We start from the raw sequence: 27,605 nt of genomic DNA, 5'->3' as shown, positions 1-27,605 counted from the left end.
CTAAAACGTTGTCTAAAAAAATATTTCCTTGCAGAAGATGGCATTGATTATCTTGGAAAAGAATAAAATGTTAGGACTTGCCTCCCACAAGAACCAGAGGCAGGCGTGTTCTAATGTCATAGGATAGTTAATCAACTCTACAATAACTCATCTGTGACAAGTGATGGTAAGGGTTGAGCTAGCCTAAACTGTCTGTAACCATCAAGAACCAGAATGTTCACTGGTGGAAAACTTGGGTCCATTGGCCAGGTCTTAGGCTTTTCTGATATCACGCAGGTTTCTGTGCAAGAGTGAGCATCACACATACACACACACACGCACACACACACACACACACACACACAAACACACACAGAGTCATAAGCCGACTGCACCATGGGATAGCAAAGTGCTTCCTTAGCCTGAGTCAGCAACACAGACGTTTGCTGGCTAACAACCTCTCTGCCCTGTTATTGCTGCCATTTGTCATGTATTACTACCTTCTCAGGTCCAGGTTGTTTTTATCCATCAAGGGCGAGCATAGAACTGGCCTTTTCATGCATTCTGGGAGCTACCTGTATGAAAAAGACATCGGTGCTCCTGCTAAAATCCCGCCAAATCTCTGCCTATGGCTCTTAGGTGTACTTCTCGCCCTCTCATTATCTAAGTAAGTATCTAGTCTCTCCTCATTTAGGACAATTAATTTGAGCACAGGATTTACATTTAATTCACCTTTATATATCCTGAGAGTGCTTAGCATGCTGCTTGGCCCATAACAGTAATTCAATAAATATCTCAGTAAATAGCACCTGGTTACTCAGCCTACCCCTAGCCTTGCTCATCACCTTATCAGTGAAATTACAAATAATAAGAAGTCCTGGCCAGATGTCCAATTGAATGCTTATGGCACTGTTACAGAGACCATTTCATATAGATCTTTTCTTTGGCCTAATCAACCATGATAAGCTTTTCACCCCAAGTAAGGAAAGACAAGCAGGCAACTGAAGAAGATAGACAGCCTCACAGTCCCTTCTTCTTGACACTGCTACAAATTCAGAGTTGCACACTGTATCCTAGCCAAGTGGCTTCCTCTCTCTGAGATGTAGTGTGGGGAGTATGCAAGGAGGAAAGGCAGCACAAAAAAAGCCGGAGGGGACCAGAGGATGATAACGCAGGTGTCATGGGCCAGCATTCTCCTTGGGACTAGCATCACTTATTCAAATTATTGCCCATTTTATGATTTTCCAGGGAGGAAAGAGAGCAATAAGTTGCCTGATTGTCCTCTAATGGTTCTCTCCCTGTCCCCCAAAAGGCTGGAGAATGTCCCACATAAGAGCTTTGGAAAGCCCTAACCTGAGACCAACTGAGGCAACTTGAAATTCTTAAATATTTACAGCACTTATTATGTGACTGGCCATGTACTGGACACTGTTTGCCTCTGCTTGCCACCAGTCCTGCCCACTCACAGTCCAAGAGGCCCCACCAACAAGAGATTGCCAGTCCTGTGTCCAACCAAAGTATTGAATGACCCAGGAGTATTAAATTGAAACCTGTTCTTCACTACAGAGACCGCTATTTCATCTCTGTGTAGACGCTGGTGCCCCTTGACCATCTGCATTGTGGACCACCTGGGGTGACAGCTACTGCCCCGACCTCTATTACAAAATATGCCCCATCTGGGATTTTCATGAAAAAGAAAACCCCATCTTTAAAATCATAAAATCAATCTATGGCCTCTATATCTCTGGAGAATTTCCCACCTCTTAAGTCTGTCCCATTCAGGTGCCTGTCAACTCTTAGACAAAGGTCAGTGGAAGATGGTTACCATGATTGCATTGGGGACCTGTGACTTTAGGATCATTCCACCCAAAATGTAGAGAGCTGATGTGGATTTTTTTTTTTTTCCCTTGGATGTGGCACATTTTCTGAAGGACACCACCATCAAAAGACTGTAAAATAATGGGGGTGCATAATAAAGTGATTCGTTGTGAGGTTGACAGTAATGAAACTTGAATGTCCATCACATTTGGCATGCGTTCTAGACAGCTTCATTGTTTGAAGTGTGCTTGCTGTCTATGCCTTAGTGGAAATAATCCCAACCTGTTTTTGGCAAGCCATGGAGGTAGCAACTCTTTACTTGCAGATAGATAGCAGGGCATGAAGCACTCTCTGACATTTTCTCAAGTCTCCCCTCCCCGGGTGTTTTTCCCTGGAAAATGCTTTAATAACCGATTGATAAGGTCCCAAATGAAATGTACACATGAAAGAAGGGAGACCTTCTAATAAAATGACATTACAATCTTCCTTTTCCCCAATACTCTTAGGCCACCTCTGACTAAATGGATTTGAAACCCAAGTATCATTCACTGTGGGATTGAAAGGAAGCCTAAAGGTGACCTCATCCAGCCCCTCATCAGCTATTTAAATCCCCCTCACAATAGCCACTCAAGCAGGATTGGTTGCTGGCTGGGAGTCTCTGAGGCCTCTGATGACTTAGAGCTCACTAACCCGACAGGACAGTCAGGTTTGGAAGTTAATCTTAAACTAACAAGATAGCTTTCAATGCATGAATCCTCTTCAATAAGAATGGCTACTTTTTTTTTTTTTTTTCAAATGCTCACTGTGTGTGTTAAGAGCTTCAGTCCTTGACATGCACCAGCTCATATACTATTCAAAACCACCTCAAAGGGAGATATTATTATTCTTATTTTATAGTTAAAGACACTGAGGTTGAGTTGGCCAAAGTGCTTATTCAGTTTATTCACAGAACCCCTAGTGACAGGAACCACATAGCTGTTCTTGAAGCAGCTCTGACTCTCAGAAACTGCTTCTTTTTAAGGTGAAACGTGTTTCCCTATAAAGCAAGCAGTAGGCATTTATTGAGAACCTGCCGAATTTCAGGCACGATGCTAAGCACTTCACATTCAAAGAAATAATGGGTTTTATTTATGCCTATACCCGTATTTTACCTCATTTTAAGAAATATTTGGGGCAAATTAAAAGGAAACGTCTGATATACAATGGCAGAATATAAATAGGACTAGAGAACCGTGATCAGAGAAAGCATAAGTAAAACAGAGGGCTACCATGACTACATGAAAAATACACTACACACATCAAATGGAATAAGATCAATTTGTTTATATTTGACCTGGGCTTCCCTGAAGCCAGAATGAAAGGGGAGACACTGTCAATTCACAAGTCTTATTAACAAAATGATGGTCAAAATGGGGTAGCTATTTTCCTGAAATTCAATGATGAAAAGAAATCTCTCTCAGAGGACTCCATACTGGGCGCATTGAGCAGTCAACTTAGCTGTAGCCTTAGCAAAATTTCTACAGGAGATGCATAAAAATACTTAGCGCAGTTATTCTTGGAGCAGAACATTAAAATAAACTTGGCGAACAGGGCAATATAGGTCAAATAGGTAGCCTATGGCCTTCCATCTTTATCCTCCCCAAAGCATAAAACATTGATCCTGGCACAAAGGATCTTCATTACAGATCTCAGATATTGAAATGTATAGACATGCCTGAGTCCCAGACTATGAATGTGGAGAACAGAAAGTTTTCAGAGAACTAACTCATCACCGTGGGCTGAGTTTCTAGGGGCCATTTCTAGGAAGGAATGACCTTTGAGCCGAGCTGCATTGAACAAGCATCTGAAGGAGATGGATGAAAGATGAGTCAGGCTAAACGTGACTGATCTGATTTATTCCTTTCACTTATGCTGTGTTGTGCCTCAATTTCATGTGTCTGCGGAGGACACTCACCCTTGGCACCGACTAGAAAGTGAAACTGCAGGGCATTCATGGGCTCTGGCCAAGGAGCCATCAGCAATCCCATTACCAATGCTTACAGTGAGTCTCATAAGACAGATTTGGCTCCAAGCAGCGACCACGGCTCGATTTTCATAAAGTAATTTCACTTGTTTGTCCCAGTTAATATTAATAAGCCCAGGGCTACATGCGTCTACTTATCAGAGCACAAAGATAATAGAATAATGGAATGTTCAAGCTGAAACGGACCTTGGAGATCTTCTAGTCCAACTTCCTCATTTGATAGATGAGGAAATGGAGATGGGATGAAGTGAAGGGCCAGGTTGCAGATAGTCAGATTCACAGACTGGCCGAGCTGGAACCCAGCTCCAATAGGCAGCCCACTGTGTGGTCCATCAGAGCTGTCTGGCATCCTCCTACCTCATCCCTGAGAACTGGAGCATCCTAGAAAGAACCTTGGATCGGGCACTGGGAGAACCAGGGCTTAAGCATATCTTCATTCATTTTTATCTCGAGTTTCTCTAGACTCTTACTTTCTCCTCACGACATCAACTTCATCGTAAAAAATCGATGCCCAACACTATTCCCCAAAGGAGGAGGCGAGATAAAGCAAAGTCTCTGCGACGCTTGCAATGCCTCAGTCCCTTCGGTTTAGCCCAAACTTGGCACAAACCCAGTACTGGTGATACTTGGTGCTTTGTGACTTTGAACATGCTTTCTAATCTCATGGAACCTAAGCTTCACTGGACTATTGTCATTATGATGTGAGTCAATGCATATAAACCATATAGCACAAGGCCTGGCACTGACATGCTCAAACAGGCTCATTCTCTTGATTGTGCTCCTGCCTTCCTCCTTTCTGGTAGATTGTATGTAAGTCCACATGTATCTCCAAGGGATGTGAATCATCCAGAACTCCATGTAGTCAGAATGTAGAGTTATATAATGTTCCTAAGTTACTTACCTCTTTCCGCTAAATAAGTCAGCCTGCAGAGTCTCATTTCCATTTCTCTTCAACTAGCCCAACATCCATTTTCACCTACATGGAACCTTCTACTGGCCCAGCAACAAATAAATCACATTTCAAGTGGTCCCAGGACAATTCAGCTTTAAAGAAAAAGAAAGGATGGCAACATGAAGGACGTTTGCTGTGTTGGGCTGTCACCAGGTCCCCATTGGAATCATGAAAAATTATGGCCAATAAAATAACATTTTTCAAAATGTGACACTACTCTTAAATTTATCTTGGGCAGTAAATGGATTTTGAAGAGAATATTTGAGGGCAGTTCATTTTTCAAGCGCTCAATAACACATCATAAATGAATCGCATTATTAATTTATAATAGAATAATTGTTTTGTTCAGCCATTTTCACAAGCTCTGGCATTAATTTTCTCTTTCTTTTTAATCATCTCAAAATATTAGCACACACACCACCCCAGCATGCCACCCAGTCCTCTCCAATTCCTCCTACGAAGACAGAAATGATTCCGACTGGTTAGCTACAGAGTCTTCTGGCCATCCTTTTGTGACAATGAGAAAGAATGAGAACAAAAGCCACTAGCACTGATTGAGATTGTCTGCCAAATAGTATGCTAAACAGCGTAACTCTGTTATTTTCTTGAGTCTCCCCACAGGTGCCATTATTGTGCCCATTTTACATATGAGGAAACTGAGGCAGAGAATCTTTTTCTCAAGCAACAAAATAAACACCGTTTGCATTTATGAGGTTTCATGAATACAGGTTTCACAAACCAGGTTTGCTTAAACCAGGGTGCATTTGAGTGCTATCGCTTTTATGTAACAGAGCATGTAATATCATCTTTAACTGTACCCAAGTCAAAGTAGTGAAAGGCAGGGGAAAGTTAAGTAAAGTACCTAGGGAGTTAAGACCAACAGAACAAAGTCTTGGGGAAGGGATTTCTTTTTTTAATGAATGATCCAATTGGGTTGCTTGTAGATGTTGTAATGTTAGTCTAACTCTGACATGTACCAGTGTTCCGGCTGTTTTACTCCTGGAGCCTCAGGACACCCAGGTACCAGCCCCAGCTCTATCACTAACCATTCCTGCCATTTCAGATAGGTCACTACATCTTTCTGAATCTTAGTTTCCCCCATTGTGAAAGATTTGCCCTCCAATTTCGACATTCCCAGAGGTTGTATTGACCACAAGGTAGATCCAAGCAACTGTTTACATACTGATCGTGAAGATAATGAGGGAAAAACAGGCCATCTTTAATGCCCGGCATTCGACATACAAAGATTCAGCCTTATATTTCAACCTGTCTGAAGGGAAAGCTATATAATTGGACTTCAGAGAGGAAAAAGCCCATATGAAAGCTTAATAATAACAATAACCCAAAAAAAGGCAGTCTTAAAGCATCACGACGCTAAAAGCTCATTAAGATCTCTGTCCCAGCTATTACACTCCTAATTGAACAGTTACACAAATAGACGTACAATACAATCGTGACTCTAATTAAGGCTCCGACCTCAGAATCTCGTAGAAGCTTGTACAGTTCCTGCTCCCCCCTTTAAATAGCTGTTCCGGGCAAGCTTTGGGAAGAGAAACTGTCCTATTATGGCTTCACTGAAATAACATGAAAACTCATACAAGTGCCTCTTTCTGTTTCTTTTCCTAGCCCATAGCACAGGCCCCGCTCCCCATTTCTTCCCTTCCACTACTGCGAATGTATTCTTTGGTGGGAGAGGACGCAGTTTGCCAACTCCAAGTGTGTGTGTCTTCCCTATCACTGTCCACCTTTTTCTGCAGTGCCCTCCATCAGTATCTTGATCCATAGGGCTATGGGTCTAAGACGTGCCAGGTACTGTAAGCAAGGCTTTCTCCCTATTGGATAATTGGCTTTCTTCCCCATATATTAATTTTACTTTCTCTTGCCCACTTTTTTTCCCCCCATCTATACATCCCAGCTAAGAATCTTAACAGATAGAAAGTTTTGAGTTTTCTTTACTTTTCTCTCTTCCTTCTTTTCCTGACCTTTGCAGAAAAGAGGGATGCCAAGACCCACAGGAGGTAACCTTCGGAGGAGGGGTAAAAATCAAGGTCTGCTTTTGAATAATGAAGAGTCCACAGGCTTAGAATAAATTCTAAAGGGAGTTAAAGATTTGTATATAGGAGACATTCCTAAAGTCCCTCAGTTCCTGTCCCCCTGAGCTGATCGCCTTCGATGTTAGTGGAGGTTGGCATATTCATCAACTGGAGCTATGACAAAATCTGGAGTGAAAATAATTTGAACTTAAAGTTGACCAACTCCATGAATTAATTTCTTTCTGTCCTAAAACTAAGGACCTATTTCAAGGGCAGCTTAGTATACCTATTGAGGAGAGCCCAGTGACCTAGAATTCCTTTGGATCCTTTCGTCTCCTGATATCTGAGTGGTGTGGCCTTCTGCAGGGCCACTGAAATGGAAGGGAGTCTAACACACCAGAATACTTTGTGTCAAGTTACATAAAGAGAGAGGCAGTTTAGGGAGACCCTTCATTTCTTGGAATTTAAAAAGAAATATTTCTAACGCTTAATAAATAAGAAGTAGCTGAACCATGAATGCAGTGTAAAAAGAGTCCTCATCTCAATGCTGCACATACTGGTCATGTCACATTGTGACAAGCCACCAACTACCCCCAGGGTGACTCTGAGAGCCCAGTGAGCAAACATTGATGAAGGTGGTTTTAAACAGAAAGGTGGCTTAACTAGTATAAGTGGTTGAGTCTACAGACAGACCCATTCCTCTAGTGGGAGTCGATTTATAAAAATTAAGAGGTTAGCACATTTTTCTGAGACATGTGATTGACATTAAGCCACCTCTGCTATGGATGGTTGACCTCTTTATCAACTGCGATATGCATGTGATTCCCTCATGCATTTTTTATTCCAAAAAGGATATAGCATTGTCAGGGGAGTCTTTGGGATCTAGTTTTATTGTTGACATCCTCAGGAACAGCCCAAAAGTCTTTCGCAGGGGCTCAAGCTGGAACATGATTGTGAAGGATGTCCCTCCCTAAGGGCCATGTACACATCATTATTGAAAGACTTTTCCCGCCCCATAATTGGTTGATACATCTGTCGCTCCCAGCTGGGACATTAGGGGCTCAAGTACAGAAAAGTCTCCCATTCCAGGCCCAGCACAGTTTTTAGTACCCAGTGGATGGTCACTAAATACTTGAAAAGAGAAAGGCAGTGGGAGGTAAGAAAAGGGGAGTTCTACATTGAATTCTAGATACTCAGTACTTCCCCTAGCACACAGTCAGTGCCCAATAAATTATACATTGAGTCAATAGTTTTGCTATGCAGCAAACAGTTTAGAATTTTGTACTCAGGTAACGTACTTATTTAGTGTGTCACAATTTAGGGAATTTAGGAGATAAGGCTGAGGACTTTGGTTTCACTTCTGAGATTTCAGTAATACCTCCATACCTTACTGGCCATGGCTACAGGTTGCTGTAGCCTTCCAGGGACAGAAGGCACTACTTAGATAGTGGTTGTCCTTAAGGCTCTAGCAAAGAGTTCAGCCATTTTTAAGGGACAGCATAGCTCATACCTGTCTATGCTGAACATTGGGTCAAATGGCCTCTATTTTCCTCTGAAGGCTTGACTGAGAGCCTTTGTTATTGGAAGCTTGAGGTTTGGCACAGTCTCAAAGGTGTCAAGTTTCTTGCAACTTTTGACCTTTGATGCTACACTTAGATTTTCCACTGCTGAGCAAATTATGCATCTGCTATTAGAGAAATGAGTCTATGCTCTTGGATTGTGTTATACGGCAAACCAGAACCAGCGATCAACACATTTAGAATGGTTTGAGAACACAGATTTGGTTTCAGTCTCCATCTAAAAGGTTTGGATGGTTATCTGAACTTGACTCATCCGATCTCAATCTGGACCATTGAATTTGCAACACAAAGCTCAAAACCTCAATAGGAAGACTCCTGATATTTCTGGTCATGCCAGCTTCCCATCAGGCCAGCCACATTTCGGTGAAATGTCCTCAGGCATTTTGGCACGTCCGGTTCTGTTCTAGGTCCAGGTTGTGGTTTCTTTGAAAGTAGTAGGTGTAGGTGGTAGATACATGGAAACAGGCCCCCGAGCTCTGCAGAGTTCACGTATAGGATCTCCTGCAGGGCTAAGGAGAGAGGAGGGTTGAAGAGTTAGTGTTCCCTTAACTCTGTGCCCTCTTGGAGGAGAGAGGACTGTAGCAGGACTAACTGGATTCTTCACAAACTCTGATTAAGTGTTCCACACCCCACCTTGTCTAGTGTCTTAAACTTGAATGTGGCCACAAAGTACCTGGGCATCTTGTTAAATTGAAAATTGAGATGCAAGAGGGCTGGGTGGAGTCTGAGACTCTGCACTTCTCACAGGCTCCAAGTGGTGTCATGCTGCTGCTTCCTAAACCATCGATGTTCTGAGCAAATGCCCCATGTGCAAAGCATTGGACCAAAGGAATACAGAGGTGAATCTATGAGGAAGACAAGGCCGATGCCCTTAGGGAACTGCTTTGTGATGGGGAGACCGACAGGTAAACAGTACCCATTCCCCAAGGGCTCAGGGCAGAGACTGAGGTGAGGAGAGCCCAGTGGGAGCCCTGCCCTGGGCCTTGGAGGTGAGCAGGAAGTGAGCAGGCAGGAAGCCAGGGAAGAGTATTTAAGGCAGAAGCAAGGGCCTGGGTAAGAAGGGAGACCACATATAAGTTTGTGATCTTTCTGCAAGAGCAGACACCTCAAAATTGCCCTGTTCATTCCCAAGCCCTGGAAGGGGGGAGGAGGGCGGGGGGAGGGGGGGAGAAGCATATGAAAGCACAGAACATTCCTGTGGCAAGTAAGCAATTGCTCGCATCCAAGGGCACAGGCCGCCTTTCTGCTGCACAATGTAATTAGAGCGTTGGAGATGTGGGATCGGGAGAAGCACCAAGCTGCGGGGATTGTAAGCCAGCCGAAGCTGCGAAAAAGTCGGGCGTGCCCGTTCTCGGCACCATCAGCAGCCTTGTTGTTATTTCTCGTGGATTGACCAAACTGGGATTATGCTTTTTGCTATTGGGGGAGGGGGAGGGGGGCATTTTTTTTTTCTTTCTTTTTAATGAATCTGAAAACTCAGAGTGAAACTCAGGCAGGCTGCAGCATTTCTCCCAGGATTTTTCCTCTCCTTCCAGTTGTCCCCCTGCTTCCCTCCATCCCCACCATCCCTTGGGATTGCACCCAGAAATGAGACTGGTTTGCATTCCAGTGCTACAGACCTGTTCTCCCTCTTGAGCTCCAAGCTGGCCTGTGAAAACTTTCTGATCCTGGCTGGCAAAGTCCAAGCATTGCAATCCAACAGTGGCCCAGGGGAAAAAACAACAACAACAAAAAAAAGCAAAAAACTCCCAAACCTCAGCTGGTCTTTCTCTTTCACTGTGTATGTTCCCTCTTGACCCTGCTGCTCACCGGTAGGGAGGCCCAGAACATGTCTTGCCGTCATAGTAAAACAATAGGAACCACTTGCTTAGAAATTTACACAGCTCTCCTGGCAAGTAAGAGGGCATTTACTAGCATTCTTATTCCCATTTGACAGATGGGGAAACCGAGGCCCAGGGAGCCACAGCTCATAAGTGGTGGACCAAGGATGCGAATCTAGCATTCTGACTCAATGCAGGAACGTGAAGTATTCACCATGAATACATGGGCCCTGGTCCAGGCAGTCAGTTCTCACAGCAATCCGTGTTCCAAACAGGAAACTGAGGCTGAGGGAGGCTAAAGAACTTTCCCGAAGTCGGTGAATTCCACCCTTGGATGCAGACTCCCAGATGCCTGACCTCAGAGTCCTCGCTCTTCCCTTGATGGGGTGGGGGGGGTGGGGGGAAGCTTCCTTGATTCCGCCTTCGCCCACCCTCTCTGGGCTTTATTTTCTCATCTGTGAAATTGGGGACTGTGTGGTCCCTGAGACCTCTTCCCAGCTGTACGATGCGGTGATCCTGTCATTTCGCCTGAGAGACCGGAGTTCTTCACTGCCAGCTTCCATTCAGTGCTAATCATTTTGCTTAATTATGTTTAACTCTGAGTGTGTTTTACTGCAGCTGTCAACACACTTCAGTTCGTTTTGCTGCTGAAGTTGATAGCGAGACGATAGCACCTGTGTGCCGTTTTGCAGAGCGCCGGTTGCAGCCAGGCAGGCCTTCAGGTTGGCGGCACGCTCCCGTGTTCCGTCTCGGTGCCAGCTTTAGTTCTTCCGTTTGCACTGGAGCGAAGCAGGCATACCTTCAACTGCAAACACCCGGAAAGCTCAAGGTACACTACTGGCTGTATTCCAGTGGGGTGTTCAAGGCGAAGAACGCGAAGACTCTCCCATGCGACACATTTACTTCCATGTCGTGTGCATGAGCAAGAGGGGATGTCAGTCTCAGGCTTCTCCCTGATACCTCCACTTCCTGGGCCTCTTCCCCTGTGATTGAAATCTCTGCTCACTGTTTCCCTTCAAGCCTCATGAGGCGCCACGTTATCTAGAAAGCTTTCCCTGACCTGTTTCGTCTGCACTCATGCTTTGCCCACATGTCCCTGAACTTCCATCCATCATAGCCTTGCCCCACCATAATGAAAATGTCTCTCATTATTCTCCTGGCTGAGGGCACCAGCCATATGTCATTCATCCCTGGATGCTCTCCCCCTAAATGTTTATTGAATGAAGAATGGACGGATGAATGAAACCATTTTCTACGTGTTCACCCTTGCAGTGTTCTGCGTGCGGAATTGGAGCAAGAGTTTCCTTTGTCTTTCTGATACTCTGCCGTGAGGCCTCCTCCTTTCTCTTCTGACAGATTTACTCAAAGTTTACCCAGTTGCCTTTTATCTCCTCTGCGCCTTTTCCCAAGCTCATCTTGATCCCAAACAGCATCCTTTCTCCCTCTCTTTCCTTCTCATACACTCTTCTGAGGGGCCAGTTTCTGTCCTCCACCTCTGAAATGGCACCTGAAACTCTGCTCATTCTCCAATGTTCTCTGGCCGCCACTCTCTCCGTTGCCCTATTTGAAATAAACATGCCATTTCCAGAACTAGTCTGTCTTCACACTTTCCAGAATATTCTTTTCTTTCCCTTTGATCCGTACATAATGTAATAGTGTGTGTGTGTGTGTGTTGTTTGTTTTGTTTTGTTTTTCAACTTGTAAAAGTATCATTTCATTTGCACCAGTGACTTCTAAAATCTGGCTTGTCCAGCTAATATTTTGATACTATCTGAGGATACTTCCAGTTCTACAACAGATTTAAAGTCAGTAATTCTACAAATCACAGATGGACCTCACCCCCAAGAGATTCCATTCAGGAGATCTACTATCAGAGCCTAAATCTTAACAGATGACTTGTTGGTCAAAGGGAGACCTACCCAAGGTGAATACTGGTGGGTGTTCTTGCTAGGGAGAAAACTGGCAGGGAAATAAGACGTGGAGTGGTGGGAAGCATTTGGAGGACTTCCTCCTTGAGAGACAGAACCTATAATGCTACTTACTAGTGGCCTCAAGTATGCCAGGAAGGGAGTTTCACCCAAGCTTTTCTCATTAGGACCCATATTTTCTTCTCCACTAGATCTGTTTCCTGGGTTGATCGAGGATCTGCTGACCTATTAAGGGCCATGATTGGTGGGGAGGGATCAGCACAGCCATCTTTAACTTCAGTGGGTTTGAGGATCACTTGATATTGCTAAAAGTTTAGGTTTCCAGGACCATCATCAGGATTCCTGATTCATCATATACAGAATAAGCCCAGAAATCTGTATTTTTAGTTCAAATTTAACACAAGCTTTTTTTTTATAAGCAAACATTGCAAAAGAAAAAAACTATAAAATCTAAGACACCACATATTTGCCCTCTAAGATAGAGTCAAATCTGCCCAATGGGAGAAGCGTGAGAGAGGATGCTCAAACATAGCTGTGCTTCTGTTTCTGCTCTTGTCCTCCTTTATGATCCTAACACTAAATCTGACCAGTTCCACCAAGTGGAATTCTGTGCTTAACTTTTAAGGTGAAGTTTGCGGGGGGAAGTTTGGTGAAGAGTGGCACAAACCCCTTGCAAAATCTGGTGAAAGCATAATGATCTTTTTTTTTTTTTTCTAGAAAGCACAATGATCTTACACCCATGCATGGATTCCTTTGACAAAGGAGAGAGGGGAGACAGGCAATCCTAGTCAGCAGTCTTGTAGTCTTCTCACATCTCAAGTGAGAAATCTTGCCCGTGACAAGAATTGCTCAGGCTCCTCAATATGGCTCCTTGTAGCTATAGAGAGTAGAAGCCCCTAGGGGATGAGTCAGAATTTATGCAGGCGCCTATACAATCTGTCATGTGGTTTCTATATTATAAAAGTTGATCCTAAGTTTTAGCTGCCCTGCTAGGCTGTGTCTTTCTCTCTAGTTTGCAACATGAAAGGCCAAGAGGCACTTCATTCCTTTGATACCCAGAGCTCCAGGAAACTTTAAAGAACAGATCTCTCCCACATCTTACCAAATAGCTTGTGTCTACCAATGAGTTATATGCAGGCCAATAAAGCAGACAGTGCCAGGAGCATCGTCAGTGTGGTCAGCCGCACAGAGGAACATGATCTTAAGCTCTGCCCCAGACCCTGAGCCTGAGTCAGCTACTTTTGGAGGACTAAACTATGCTTGAAACTACTACAAGCATCTTTTCCAGACCTTTTCGCCAGGGTCAGGTACAGAGCCTTAGAAAGAAAATCCTTATTGCTACGTTGGGTGATTCTCTGTGTTTTAGAGTCCTGCTGATACCAAAATCAGTTTCCTTCTGGTAAGAAATGAGACACGTATTTTGAACTATCAAACTCATTCCTGCTCATCCTCTGTATTCGGCAGGTTTAAACATCAGATTCTCTAGTACTGATATCACTGATGAATTGAAACATGTCCAATGCCTTTAGCTAGAGCACACTTGGAGGGAGTAATATCACATCCTAATGTTACAGTGTTTTTAGGATAATCATCATAAGTGTTGTTATTTATATATCTCTGTTGCTAGGAAGCTTAGCTGAAGTACCACAAGTTACTAATTTTGTTTCTGATAGCCACGCATCAAAGGCCACATTCAGCCATATGCTCATGCATGTGCTATGTGCCTGGGTTTATTTCTCTTGTTGTGTTTTCGGATTATCCCACCTAAATAGCTGTGCGTAGCATTTCCCAGATTCCATTTAATCATCAACAGCAGAAAGTCTTCTCTCCCAGGAGGGTCTAATACAGAAAAGCAGCATTACCTCAGAGTATATACGGATAACCTCAGATTTGATGTTATCGCTAACTAATAACTATTATTATTTGTACTTATATTGTACATGATCATTTAAAATGGACTTCTCTATTTTTTCTCCCATTTGGTCTTTAATTAAGCTTCTACCAGAAGCTGTAGATACTCCTATCATTCCAACTTTTCAGATGCCAAAACTATGGACTCACAATACAGCAATGATAAAAGATGATATAAACTGTACATCCAATGTGGACAACCATTGGGGGCACCTGGGCGGCTCAGTTGGTTAAGTGTCCAGCCATTGGTCTCAGCTCAGGTCTTGTTCTCAGGGCTGTGAGTTCAAGTCCCACACTGGGCTCCATGCTAGGTGTGGAGCCTATTTAAAAAATGTATCTATATGGACAATCGTTGAGATTTGAATGCGGGTCTGTCTGACTCCAAGTCCAGTTCGTTCCATGTTTAAATTTCCTGAAATTCTGCAAATCAAACAGTGGTGTTGTTGCTCATGGTAAGCCACAGTGATTGGACAATTCATAGAACCACGTGGCTAACGCCCTGTACTGTCATATTAAGACCTGGCCACATACACTGTGAGCTCGCTTCCATACCAAGCTGATGTCATGAGATGTTTTAATCACTACTTTCTTCTTCTTTGATGTCTTCTTGTTGGCAATGGTATAGCCATTTGTTACGCACCCAATTAAGTCAGCAGTCTTGTAGTCTTTTGTAGAATGTGGAAACTTCTCGTTTTATGTCTTGTGACTCTGCTTCATGGAGCCGACAAGAGATATGGTGGAAAAGGTTACAGTCACTCCATTTCTCTATTAGCATCTTCTCCTGAGAGCTTATCACTAATTTTGGTGTCAGAGCAATAGTCATTTTGAGGCTTCGTGAAAGCCTACATACTCCCCAGAAATGCAGACAGCCCCCCTGACCTTTGCGGCTGGAGATAATGGCCAAGGCTGAGGCACAGTGACCTTTAGGCCAAGAGTGGGTGGCAGCACTTTTCTTTTCTGTGACATTCTGCTTTTCCCTGTCTGTATTTTTAATTGGAAGCATGGACCATGTGAATCTGCCTGGTTCCCCCATACAGACGCCCTGAACTCTGAATCGAAAGATTGTGTCTGGCTGGCTCTTGTCATAAAGGAGCACTCTCACGGCTAGGCTGGGGGCCGTTACTAATTGCCACAGTTATAGACACAAAGGATATTACGGGTGACCTTTCAAGGCGGTGATGCTGTTAGCAGAACAGGGCCTTCGTACCACCTGGCCCAGCCCATGCTCTGCCTCATATTCATTTTACCCCCATGATCTCATGAGAGGAATCTGGCACTCAGCTTTTTTTTTTTTTTTTTTTTTTCCCAAACGGCATTTTGTATAGTTATTTATTTATTTGTATGGAGAACTCTTACTCTTCAAGGGGAACCACCACCACTGAAGCCATTTCTTTAAGTTCCCTCACAGATTGGTTTCCTCCATGAAACTGTTTGCCACAGGTTCATCCGGCACCTTCGGTTAACCCCCTGCACTGTGGGCAGCTCCAGCCCACGCCAGCGATCTTGTCATTTATTCTCTTTAGCTCCCTATCATTTGAGAACTCTCTAATGTCCCCAGATTACTTTCCACATGCTCATTTCATTCCCTCAGATAGATTTTTGAGTGCCTCCTTACCAAGCAGAAGCTGGCCACCAGAACCTCCTGAGCACCCCCTCTGTGTTGGGGCCTGTGGTGCTTTTCACAGAGTTTCATTTAATCCTCACAACACACCTGGGAGGGAGGCATTGCCCTCCTTGTTTTACACCCGAGAGACTGGAACTTATTTACACCATGCACGTTATAAACTTGCTAAGCGTCACCTGAGACTAGTAAGTGGGGGAGCCATGCTGCTGTGCAGCTCTCCTGTGCCAAGGCAGGATGCCAGCCACGGACACCGGTGGGGGACAGCTGGGGGACAGCCCCCAAACACAGATCGCATTGCTTGTGTAGCGTGCTCTCCGCAGCACCATGCACATGGTTGGTGTTTCTTAAGAACGCCCATGATGGTGTTCTTAAACTCTTCTGCTGAATTATACAGGGACAAGCTCCCAGCCCCTCTGACTGAGGCTTAAGCACTAGTGTATAGCCAGGGCAGGGGTCCCTCTGACAAAGCCTGATGGGGATTGTGAGGTGGGAAAACATGTCACAATAATGTTGCTCCTTCATTGGTTCACTCAGTACCTCACCAGAGCCCACGGGAAATATGGCAGGGTCTTGGCCCTCAAGAGTTGACACATTATCAAGAAACAATTCCTCCTCCTTCAGAACCATCCAGTGATCCAGAACAAGACTTGGATAATCTAACAGATTCCAGGGATAGGCTGCAGACATTATTAGAGAACTTAGATCTGGTTGGCACCGTGACATTCTGACCAAAAAGGAAGGAGAGAGGAAAACAGTAGTGAGGGGGAAAAAAATACACACACACACAGAGAGCCATAAACCAAAGCCACTGAATGTCCTTAATAAGGGAAAACTTACAGAATGCCAAGATTTATTTCCTCCCCCTATTTGAAATTGCTTTTTATGTTCAGAAAATTCAGAGTAGGAGACAGTGGTTTTCTCTTACTTTGAGCTGTGTGCTTTGGATAGCCTGGGACCCAGACCACCCCAATCGTTGGTATCTCGAACTTTCCCCCACCGTCCAGGCACATGGCTGCTCCAGGCTCAGGCCGCTGAGGCCTTTCACACACACATGTGAAGGGGCCCTGGTGTGTCAGGTACAGAACGTCATGCCTTCTTCCTGGGGGGGAAGGGGTGGTGTATAAGGGGGATGGCACTTCCCTGGTGGTAGGATTGGCACCTAAAATTGTCGAAGGGTGTGACAAGTCACCAACTTCTTCGAAGAACACTGTGCTTTTATACTCTATCAGTTTTTGAAATCTGGCTCCTGCTCGTAAATCGTTGCGTAACCACATCAAGGATTAGGTAGGAGGGTTTTTGTATTTATATGTATGTGGGCATTGTTGTTCCGAGGAGTCCAGCAGTGGACTAGTGGGGAAGCTTGGTCCACTGTGCAGAGCACTTAGGAGACCTGACAACAGCAATATGTTACCTCTTTTGTTTGTACTGCAACTTCACACCCACTCGCTCAGCAACAGACTGAATGAAATGTGCTCCGGTGCTTTGTGTGTGTGTGTGGGGAGAATGAAAATAATGGCCATTCAGGCAAAATAAAGCTTTCTAGTGCTTTTCAGGAAGCAGCCTTGTCTTCACTGTTGTCCTGGCATTCACGTAATGGCCTGATCCTTGTCCTTCATTGATATACACCCAAAGCAAGGAAGACATCTCACCCTGCACCCGAACAGGTGCATGCTCTTCAAGTCATCAACAGGGAAGGCATGGAGGGGTCTGGGAGAGCTGCTGGACCAGGTATCCAGAGGGTGTGTGAGGAGAGGGCTTCCTGCTGGGAGCGAAGACAGCGGACAGGTGACGTAGGTGACAGGAAGGGGCTTGTTAGGAAATTAGCTTTGGAAATTAGGTTCTGGGGCCCCTGGGTGGCTCAGTGGTTGAGCATCTGCTTTTGGCTCAGGTCATAACCCCAGGGTCCAGGATCAAGTCCCTCATTGAGCTCTCTGAAGGGAGCCTGCTTCTCCCTCTGCCTATGTCTCTACCTCTGTGTGTCTCTCATGAATAAATAAATAAAATCTTTAAAAAAGAAAAACTAGGTTCTGACAAGATCTTGAGAAGGGGAAAACATGCTTTTCACTGTTAGCCCTGTCACTTGGCCCGCTGATCAGATATGTAACTACGGCCTAGGTGTGACACCAAAGTGTCTCTTATATATTATGTAATCCTCACAAAAACCTCTACGGAAAATGTTGTCATAACATTTTAGATATGAGGAACCTAGAGTCTAGAGCAATCAGGTCACCTCCCCAGAGACATTCACCTGGGAAGTGGTGGGGTCAGGATTCAGATCCCAATACCATCTGACCCCACACACCAACATTTTAAACACCACCCTAGGATCCTCAGAATCAAATTGTCCAGGCTTATAAATGAGAGGAAATGACACCTGCATAAAGATGGGAATTTCAGGGAGGGTTACTTTGAGAACCTTGAGTGGGTTGTCCCAAGTTCATTTGACAGCTCGTCTTTATGATAGGACTGGGGGGGGGGGGGTGGCTGCATGTTATATCAATTAATCCACCTGTGAGGGGCAGAATGAATGAGGTCATCAGCCTGGGTTCAGGGCAAAATATCCTCTAAACCAGCTCAGGAAACACAGACTGTTCCCTGTTCCGCCCTGGGTGTTGCTAACTTAAGTGCTTAGCTCTATGCCATGCTCATTAAAATCAGTGCTGGGCTGGAAAGGTCATCGAGGTCCTCCCAACAATAAGATTTTCTGTTCCCACGTCTCTCTAGGCAGCCCTCTGCATGGTGACTTCTAGTGAGCCTCTTATTTCTATTTGTCTCAATGACAGGAAACCCACTGGAGCCACAGAGGCTATTGGTACCCCACTTCACCTGCCCTAAAAATGTTCCTGCCTTTGTGTGTACCATGCCTCCTGCCCTCTTCTGAGTCTGTCCCCATCCCACTGACTCTTCTAGGTTCAGTTGAAATCTGAAGATCCCACTTGACTCTTAGGAGTGCCATACTCAGAGACGTTGCAATGGTAGCTGGAAGGCAGTCACTGTAGGAGTATGTACACAAGATTGGCAAGCACTCCAAATCAGGCTATTGTGGTTGTTGTTTTGAGAGCTAGTGTACCCAGCACATCACTGCTCATATCCAATGCCCTACCACCCATTTGACCTCAGCTATTTAATACCCCACACACCATTGTTTTGTCATGTGTCCATGCATGCCTCTCTACAGAGACTGTAGGGTCATCAAATTCTTTTTTTTTTTCTTTAAGATTTTATTTATTCATGAGAGAAAGGTAGAGACACAGGCAGAGGGAGAAATAGGCTCCCTACAGGGAGCCTGATGCAAGACTCAATCCCTGGACCCTGGGATCACAACCTGAGCCAAAGGCAGACGCTCAACCACTGAGCCACCCAGGCGCACCAGGTCATCAAATCCTTTGTAGCTCTGCAGCACCATGATGGTACCTTATGAGTCCCAGGTAGTAAGCACTGTCTAGTATCTATCAGTGTTGTTTATTTCATTCCTTGGGTGTACTTTTTTCTATCCAATTGGTTGAATGTAGATCTTTTAAATAGCCAATTGCCATTTGTTCTTGTAAACCATTCATTCATACCAAGGAGCATTTGCTGTGTGCCAGACTCGAGTTCAAAAGGCAGAATCTTTAGTGGTAAGTGCGATAGGAGGTCTCTGCCCCATAGGGAGCTCACATTTTAGTGAAGAGAGATTGAAAATAAACAAGCAGACAAATTAATAAATAAATTAGATGCTGTCTGGTAGCAATAAAAGGATAACCTAGGGGTACCTGGGTGGCTCAGTCAATTAAGCATCCCACTCTTGATTTTGGCTCAGGTCATGATCTCAGGGTCGTGGGCTGGAGGCCCATATCAGGTTCCATAAGCAGCAGGCGGGGGTCGGGGTGGGGGTGGTCTGCCCAAGTTTCTCCCACTCCCTCTGCCCCATCCCCAAATAAATAAATAAATCTTTAAAAAAATAAATAACCTAGAAGGATGGAATAGAGAAACTGGGAATTGGGTGGTATGTAGTCTCAGATTGGGACATGTATTAGTTTCCTATTGCTGCTGTAAGAAATTATCACAAGTTTTTGGCTTAAAACAATACAAATTTTTTATCTTAACAGTTTTAGAGATCAAAAGTCTAAAATGAGTTGGCAGAACTGTGTTCCTTCTGGAGGCTCATTTCTTCCCTATTGCAGCTTCTGGAGTCTGTGTGCACTCCTTGGCTCTTGACTCTACCTTTCTTTGCCTTCTGCTTGTGTTGTCACATCTCTGACTTTGTCTTTTTTGCTCCCTTCTTTTCCTTATAAAGACCACTCACCTGCCTGGATAATCTGGGATAATCTGCCCGTCTTAAAATCCTTAACTTAATCATATCTATAAAGTTCCCTTTGCTATGTAAGGTGGATAATCTTTTTTTTTTTTTTAAGGTGGATAATCTAACAGATTCCAGGGATAGGCTGTAGACATTATTAGGGGACATCATTGTGCCTGCTGAGGGAAGCCTCATTGAGGAGGTTACATTTGAGATGACACCCAAATAACAAAAACATATGAGGGAAAAGTATTCCAGAGAGAGAGAACAACAGCCTGCAAAGATCATGAGTCTGACCTGAGCCTGGAGTTTCTGAAGAAGGTTCCAGCTCACTGGAGTGAGCAACCAGAAGGAGGCCAGAGAGGTAGGCAGGCCCCAGGTACCTCAGCATCATGGGGGCAAGAATGGGAGCATGAATTTCATTCTGAGTGTGATAGAGAACTGTCAGAGGACTCAGGAGTTGTGTTGTTCACTGGGTTGATCCATATTTCAATGGAAACGACTTCTCTGGCAATTGTCTAAAGCAATGCTGGCCAGTAGAAATATAATGCAATCCACATTTGTCATTTTAAATGTTCTGGTAGCTACATTTTAAAAAGTAAAAAGAAACAGGGAAAGTTAATAAGACATTTAATTAGCCTCATATATCCGAAATATTATCGTTTCAACATGTAATCAATATAAATAACATAATAATGAGATATTTTACCTTATTTTTTTTAAGTAGCATGTCTTCAACATCTGATGTGTGTTTTATGCTTAAAGCACATCTCAGTTGTTACTAGCCACATTTCAAATGCTCTATAGCCGCCTGTGGTCTGTGGCCACCATTTTGGACACTACACATCTGGACATGGTCCTCAGAGTCCAGTGCAAAGTCTACTCAGGGAGTGTTTGAAAAAGCAATCAACAGTGGGGTGTCACAGAGAATATGGGGCACATGTCACTGCCATTAGCCATTCCCAACTTCAGAGGCTCTGAGTAGGCCACAGGAAGTGAAGAAAAGAATAGATACTAGAAAGGATTGTGTCCCCTGGTAGGGCCGGTGGGGCTAGGTCCATTCTGAGTGGACTCTTCCCTGGCTGGAACCTCCAAGGAACAGAAATCTCTATCCATTTGATTGGTCCTTAGGTGTGCCTCTTTGTCTACCCTTCATTACTTTAATCCCCTGAGGGCATTTTAGCCAAAACCAGACTTTTCCCATTTCTTTATAGACAGAGCCATTTATTCAACTCATTATACCAATATTACTGAAAACAAGGGCAGAGGTCAAGAACAAAAAAAATTCAATGAAGCAATGAGAGGGTATCAGTTGCTAGGGCAAGCTATACCAGGCACTCCCATGCTCTCTTGTGCTCTCACAGTGACCACCCAGTCCCTGATATTAACCATAAAAGTCTAGCCCAAAAAGCTTAGTACAAAAAGAACACTATGTATATCCATTTAGATTTTTTACAGTGATATTAAATTAAAAGGGTTTATGAAACAGAAAATAAAGATCTGAATTAAAAATGTAGGTCATGGTGGTTACATAAAGGCCAGCTTATGAGAAGCTTATTCAACACTGCACAAGACAGTAAAAATAACAGCAACATTTATTAGAATATCCTACTTAGAGCCAGTGATCTGTACAACACTGCTTTCAGGAAAAAGGATGGCACTGAGTTCCCTTCTGATGGTGGATTCAGTGGGCAGGTACCTCGACCCTGACATCCAGGCTCTGGGTACCAGCAGCACCATCAAAAGACAGTTTGGCCATTTTGACACATAGGGACAAAAGCTCTCATGTGCAAGGACAAAGGTGCCTTCAGTGAGTACTTTGGGACTTCAGTGCAGCAGTCAAATTACCAGTGGCTCTAATTAGTGTGCATGCAATCTGGAGCAATCTATATCTGCATTCCAAAAAGAGGTGGGATGTTTCCCTGTGATATCACATTAGCACAAGCCCTTCTTGGATGAGTTTTCCAAAATCCTAAGGACATGATGGTGTGGGGGAGAAGCCACCATGACAGGAGCCTGTTGCCTCGAAAATTGGCGGTGATCTTCACAATCAGTTGATCAACGAATATTTATGTAATACCTATAAAGTACTACAATCCAGAGGGACTTAAGCAGCACGAGGTGCCTAGTTTCCAGGGACTTAAGACCTAGTGGAAGAAAAGATAGCTGTGAGATAATAAATAAGAGTCCGAGGCACCAATGTGGTACCCAGGGTCAGGTTCTGGCCTGAGAATCAGTAGGTCTGACTTCTACGATTAACTCAGCCCCTTTTGAGTGCTACTATCTTCAGACTAGTCATCACCTTGCAGGGGCAATGGCTACTAGATCACTCAAGACCCATTTCCTTGGGACAAGCCACCTTACCTCTTTGGACCTTGGATCTTCTCCTAGAAATCAAGAGGGTTTGAATGGATTATGATGGTGGCAATAATAGTAATAGCTCCACAGAGTAAGGTCTAACTTTGTGCTCATAATTGTGCTCTGTAGTTTTCGTAAATTAACTAGGGGATGGGTTCTGCTTTTCCCAACTTATAGATGAGAATACTGAGACTTAGCTTAAGGAACTTACCCCAAGCCAAAGAGCACTGACTAATGCAGAACTGAGATTCAATACCAAGCCTTTGAGTCTGTCATGTTTGGAATCTAAATGCCCTGTAGGCCACCACAGTCATCACATTCTGTAGTCCTGGGACCTGAAAGAATCATGGGAAGATTACTTGGGGGACTTACAAAGGGAAAACTAATTGAAGAAACCATGTTGTGGTAAAACATGGACCAGATATAAGCAGAGCCTCAGATGGAGACAGCCACCCCTTACCCCATTATCTGTGGTTTGGAGAATTCAGACCCCCTTGCCCCAGAACACCATGATGCTGGAATTCTCTCTCTCTCTCTCTCTCTCTCTCTCTCTGTCTCTCTGGGATATACTCATCAACCAGTGCTGCTGTCTCAGTTTGCATGGAGGCAATACCGGGCCATTCAGCAGGACAGGCCCACAGCAGGTAGGGTCACCAGAAAGGGACTCCAGGGCTGCTACACAAAAACAAGTGTCACCTTTTCAACCTTTTCATTTCACACAAGCTCAGCCACAGGTGGAGGAGCTGTGAATTTCACTTTAGCCGTCATGTTTAGTGAGGACACACACGCACGCACACACATACACACACACAGATTGGCACCCACAAAGGCTTCACTTTGAGACAAGGGTGGGTTCGGTTTCCTTCACTTACACAACTGATGCCGCCCAGGGACACTTTGGTTTAGATGGCTCATTAGCCACAAACTGTTTCGTTATGTGTTGCCCAGTTACGTTGGCTTCCTGCACATTCTCTTGAGCAGATAGTTTATCTCCTTATCTCAGAGAATTGTTTCCCCAAGTAGCCCCTGAGTCCGTAACTTTGATACCATCAAGGCAAGAAGGCATTAAACCACCCTTTTTGTAATTATTTCAGTCGTACCTTTTCATGTCTGCTTCATGAAAAGATGATGTGGTTAGATTCCAGCTGGGCCTTGCTGAGTGTATCATGTATGCCTGGGGTTACCCGCACGGTCACGTGGCTTACCTTCCTCTGCAGCGGGGTGATCTTATCTTCCTTGCTGCACCTCACCAGAGAGCATCCAGCTCCTTTCAGCTTCTGTGTGTGTGTGTGTCTGTGCACACTCGTGTGCATTCAGGTATTCATGGAGGTCTGTTCACAGCAGCAGCTTGTAAAGTGACACTTCACCATCCATCTATAACGAGGCCTTGGATCTCCTCTTAGAAAGGAACACCTTTGATGGCTGTCCACTTGGGAATTTGGAACAAAGTTTTCCTTAAGCAGACCTATTTCTATTTGATTTAAGCTGGTACTTCTGTTTTTCCCCTCTGTGTGCCAGGACTCGAGCTAGCTACTTTGGGTACAAAGGTGAATATGATTGAGCCACTGTCCTGGAGAGATTTTCAGTGTAGCCATAGAGAAAACATGATCCCAAATAGCTAGGATTCAACACAGGAAGGGCCAAGAAGTGCCATAAGTGTAGTTCTGCGGGAAAACTGGTAAAGGGGTCAGGGAGGAAAGGGCCAGGGGAGGCTGTGAAAACAAGCAGGCATTTAAAATCCATATTTAAAGTCAAGTACAAGTTTTCTAGTTAAAGAGGGAAAAATATTCCCAGCAGAGGGAATAGCAAAAGAAAGAATGAAGATGTGGACACATAGGCTATGTTTAGAATGGCTTGAGTAGAGCAGATATCTAAGGGTGAGGCTATAGAAAGGTGGGCTGACCCGGTGAGAGCAGGACTGTGCATTGTCCTGGGATGCTTAGCACTTGGGATAGCATCCTGGGATCTTTAGCGTTAAGCGTTTTTAGCACTTAGTGTCATGAGATCATTAGCCTTAAGATTTAAAACCCAATGAGTGCACCGGAGACCCCAGGAAAATCAGGAGGAGCCCTTCCAGGACCTTACCAAAATGAAGACCTTGGCCTTCCCCGCAGACGGGGCCATTCCTGTGAGTCTCTCCCTGGGTCTGACTCAGCCTGTGGCTTTCCTTTCACAGGTGATTTAACCTTCCTGGTACCTGGCTTGCCACGGCCAGAGCATGACTCTTTGAAGTGTCCTTGACTCCTGCTGACACCTTGAAAGACACATGGGAAGAATTGCTTTTATATCTCATGTGGCTCTTGGGAAGCCAATGGACGCTTACCATGACCCCCTCAGGGACAGTAGGAACAGTTGTCAGTTTGGGTGGTGGCAGTACAGTGTTGCCAGGCGGGAGGAAGTGCTCTGTGCCTGGGAGACTTAGAACTCGTGGTCTTGCACGAACTCTGCCCCTCCCAGGCTGAGTGACCTTGCACACATGCTTTCTGTCTAACTTCCAACAGACTCGTCTGTAAAATGAAGAGCTGGACTCCATGGCTTCCTGCCTTGTCTGATTGTGCCTTATCTCTTTAATTTTTAAGAACTCAGGAGTGTTCTATGATGGAAGAGTCTGACCAGGAAGTGTTTCATCTTAATAAGGGGCCTCTGGGAGTTTCAGGCCTTGGACAAGGGGAAAGAAAAATCACCCAGAGGCCCAGTGAGGATGCTGCTTCTTCCATCTGCTAGCAGTGAAACAGAGACAGAGGGAATCCGAACCCACCTTCCTGCCTGAGTAGTCCTTGGGTGCAGAGGTTTGGAGCATACACCTGGGAACGGGGCTCCCGGAGCAAAGCAGTAGCAGCAGGCGGAGTGACAGGGAGGTGGCTGCAGCATGCAGTTAAAGAACCCACGGCTCAGGGACGCCTGGGTGGCTCAGCAGCTGAGCGTCTGCCTTTGGCTCAGGACAAGAATAGGACTTTGCATGGCTCTCAGAGGAACCAACTCAGATCAAGTGTTTAGCACTCTGCCTGATGTGTAGTAGGTACCCCATAAATGACAGCTTTAAAAAGAATCTAGTATTATTAATGTCTAGAAAAGTCAGTTAGGGCCAGAACGTCAAGGATCCTTTCTGCCAACGCAAGGAATTTGGACTTTGTCCTGCAGCCAGCAGGCAGCCGTTGACAGTACTCCAGCTGGGAATAGGATTAAAGAAATAGATGTTTGGGGAAATGTCCACCTGTCGTCAATTTGGGGTGCATCGGAAGGAAGAAAGAATGTTGGTGTGCAGGCTCCAGTGGTGTCCAGGCGAAATGGATGAGGGCCCAGAGAGGTAGCGGAGAGAATGGGGTGGAAAAACAGAATCAGGAAGATGGCTGAGGAGCATGGAATGGATGCTGGGCTGGGAGGCAGTGGACAAAATGAAGGAGGATACACCAAAGCCGGCATTGGCCCAAAGTGGGGTGTGCTGGCCTCTGTCTTGGGGGTCTGCGGTCATCTTTTTCCGGGGCCCCGAAACTGTTGCTTTTTTGGCACATTGATGAGTTTGCACATTTGTATCCCGCTCTGCCCACAGAGGGTTCCAGATGGTTTTGTACCTGGCAGAGGGTGTGGTATCAGGAAAAATGAACTGAAACAATAACGACCGAAGGAAGGAGGAGAGAGAAAATAGAGTAGCAGAGTGAAGAATGAGGAAGAAAAATGACTGACAAAACGGGGATGGCGGTGGGGGCATCGGTCCCACTGCATGGACTCTCCGCCTTAGAACTCAGATTCTGTTATTTCCAATCCACCCCCTTTCTGAGGGAAGACTCCCTCCCAAAGGGACAGAAAAACCAGGTTCTTTGACCTCTTTTCTAACTTCCAGAATAACAGTGGGGTATTTCTCAATGGTATTTTTAATCTTCCTTTTCTTTGTAATGGAAGAAGCAAGGGCAGGTGCCTCCTTCTCCAGAAGCAGTACAAGTCCCAGGAAAGGATGAGAAAGAGGGAGGGAGTGAGGGGGCGAAAGAGAGCAAGAGAGACCAAGGGGAAAGGAGAGAGAACCCATCGCCTAGGCACTGCCAGGTGACCTGCTGGTAGATGGCGGTGGCAGCGGCTGCCACAGAACCATCCAGCTTGTGGCTTTGCTTCCTCTTTCTTTTTCCCCTGTAGCACAGAGTCACTCAGCCCTAGATTCCTCAGGGTTTCAGAACCGAGAGGTCTATGAGGGCATCTTGCGATGCCTGAGGCCCCTGAGAGCGTTCACAACTGCCACAGAATGTGGCATCTCTGGGCCAGCATTCTGGCTGCAGATGGAGTCAGCTGCTGGGTGGCACAGGGAGCAAACAAGAAAAAAGTTGTTTCCTGCAGGTCTCTGCTGAAAATGCTAACGGAGAGTCACTCAACACTCGGTAAGTGCAGGGAACATTCTTGTTCTCAATGCCCAAATTTCTCTCTGGCTTCCGTAAGGTATTGTTATCGAGGAAGAAGGTGGTATTATCGCCACCTCCCTCCCTGTGTGGTGTGACAGCACAGAGATAGTTATCTCTACACCTAAGTCAACATTGCTTTTTTTGGGGTAACAGCTTTCAAAAAACCATCGACTGGGCTCCAGCTGGTCAGGGCAGTTACCACAGAGCGAAAAGGCAGGATGCTTTGTCAAGCAGGCAGGCTGCAGGCCACGGATGCAGGCTTCGGGAGATAGTGAACGCATCTTCTCTTTGTCACAGACCAGAGTCTATACCCACCCATTCTTGGGAGTGGAGAGAGAGGGGCTGGGTGAGAAGTGTGCTGGTTAACCCAGAGCTCCTTTCATGCTCTCCTCTGCCAGGCTGGCAATGAGTGGACACGCGCAGGGTCCCTTTAGGGAGAAGAAAACAGCTTAGCAAACATCTAGCTGTCATGATCTTCTTCCTAATGGGAACCCTGAGGCTGAACGAACTTGCCCAAGGTCAAACCCCACTGCAGCTTAAAGCTACAACAGGATTCAAGGTGTCATGGCTCTGAGGTGTTCAGGGACTTCTTGGTTAAGTGCAAAAGAGCCTGGCTTTGCAGCCAAATGGCCCTGGACCAAAACCAGCCTAAGGACCTGGGAGATTCTGTTTTTACCCAACTCTGTGCCAGGCCCTCAGTGCCCCCAGGGCTGCTACAGAGCCCCCTGAGATGGATGTTGAGGACTTCTAGATGAGAGAGCAAGACACTTGGAGCCAATGAATTGCAGAGACAGGCACCTTTTCCTTCCCCCAATAAGTACACTCTCTTAGGCTTAAATGGACTGCCCCACAGTGGGACTGCCAAAAGAAACTAAGCCCCCCATATTATGGCAACAGTTGGCAACAGCAATC

At 45.1% G+C, this 27,605-nt stretch overlaps 1 protein-coding gene and 2 long non-coding RNA genes across 5 annotated transcripts in view; 1 reads left to right on the top strand and 2 right to left on the bottom strand.

Moving 5' to 3' along the window:
- LOC144303322 (uncharacterized) overlaps positions 1-16,091 on the bottom strand; it is a 55,085-nt gene extending 38,994 nt beyond the window's left edge. Inside the window, exons 1-3 of one of the 2 annotated variants that reach the window (XR_013370393.1) lie at positions 15,845-16,091; positions 4,722-4,864; positions 2,717-2,833 (exon numbers count right to left, since the gene is read on the bottom strand). This is a non-coding gene — a long non-coding RNA (uncharacterized LOC144303322). Of the gene's footprint in view, positions 1-2,716; positions 2,834-4,721; positions 4,865-15,844 lie in introns of those variants that run through there. The other variant, XR_013370394.1, reaches the window with a different exon arrangement.
- RORA (RAR related orphan receptor A) overlaps positions 1-27,605 on the top strand; it is a 711,502-nt gene that overhangs the window by 343,239 nt on the left and 340,658 nt on the right. The window lies entirely within an intron of this gene.
- Positions 20,947-24,698, bottom strand: LOC144302873 (uncharacterized). Of its 2 annotated transcripts, XR_013369877.1 has the most exons (4): positions 24,391-24,698; positions 23,511-23,734; positions 22,517-22,640; positions 20,947-22,094 (listed from the first exon to the last, which is right to left on the bottom strand). It is a non-coding gene; the product is annotated as an uncharacterized LOC144302873 (long non-coding RNA). The 2 variants fall into 2 exon arrangements; XR_013369876.1 differs by having other exon boundaries at positions 23,511-24,698.

The sequence above is a fragment of the Canis aureus genome, chromosome 32 (genome assembly GCF_053574225.1).
Source record: "Canis aureus isolate CA01 chromosome 32, VMU_Caureus_v.1.0, whole genome shotgun sequence".
In the NCBI taxonomy this organism is placed as follows: Eukaryota; Metazoa; Chordata; class Mammalia; order Carnivora; family Canidae; genus Canis; species Canis aureus.
This window is presented reverse-complemented; position numbering and strand designations above follow the sequence as displayed.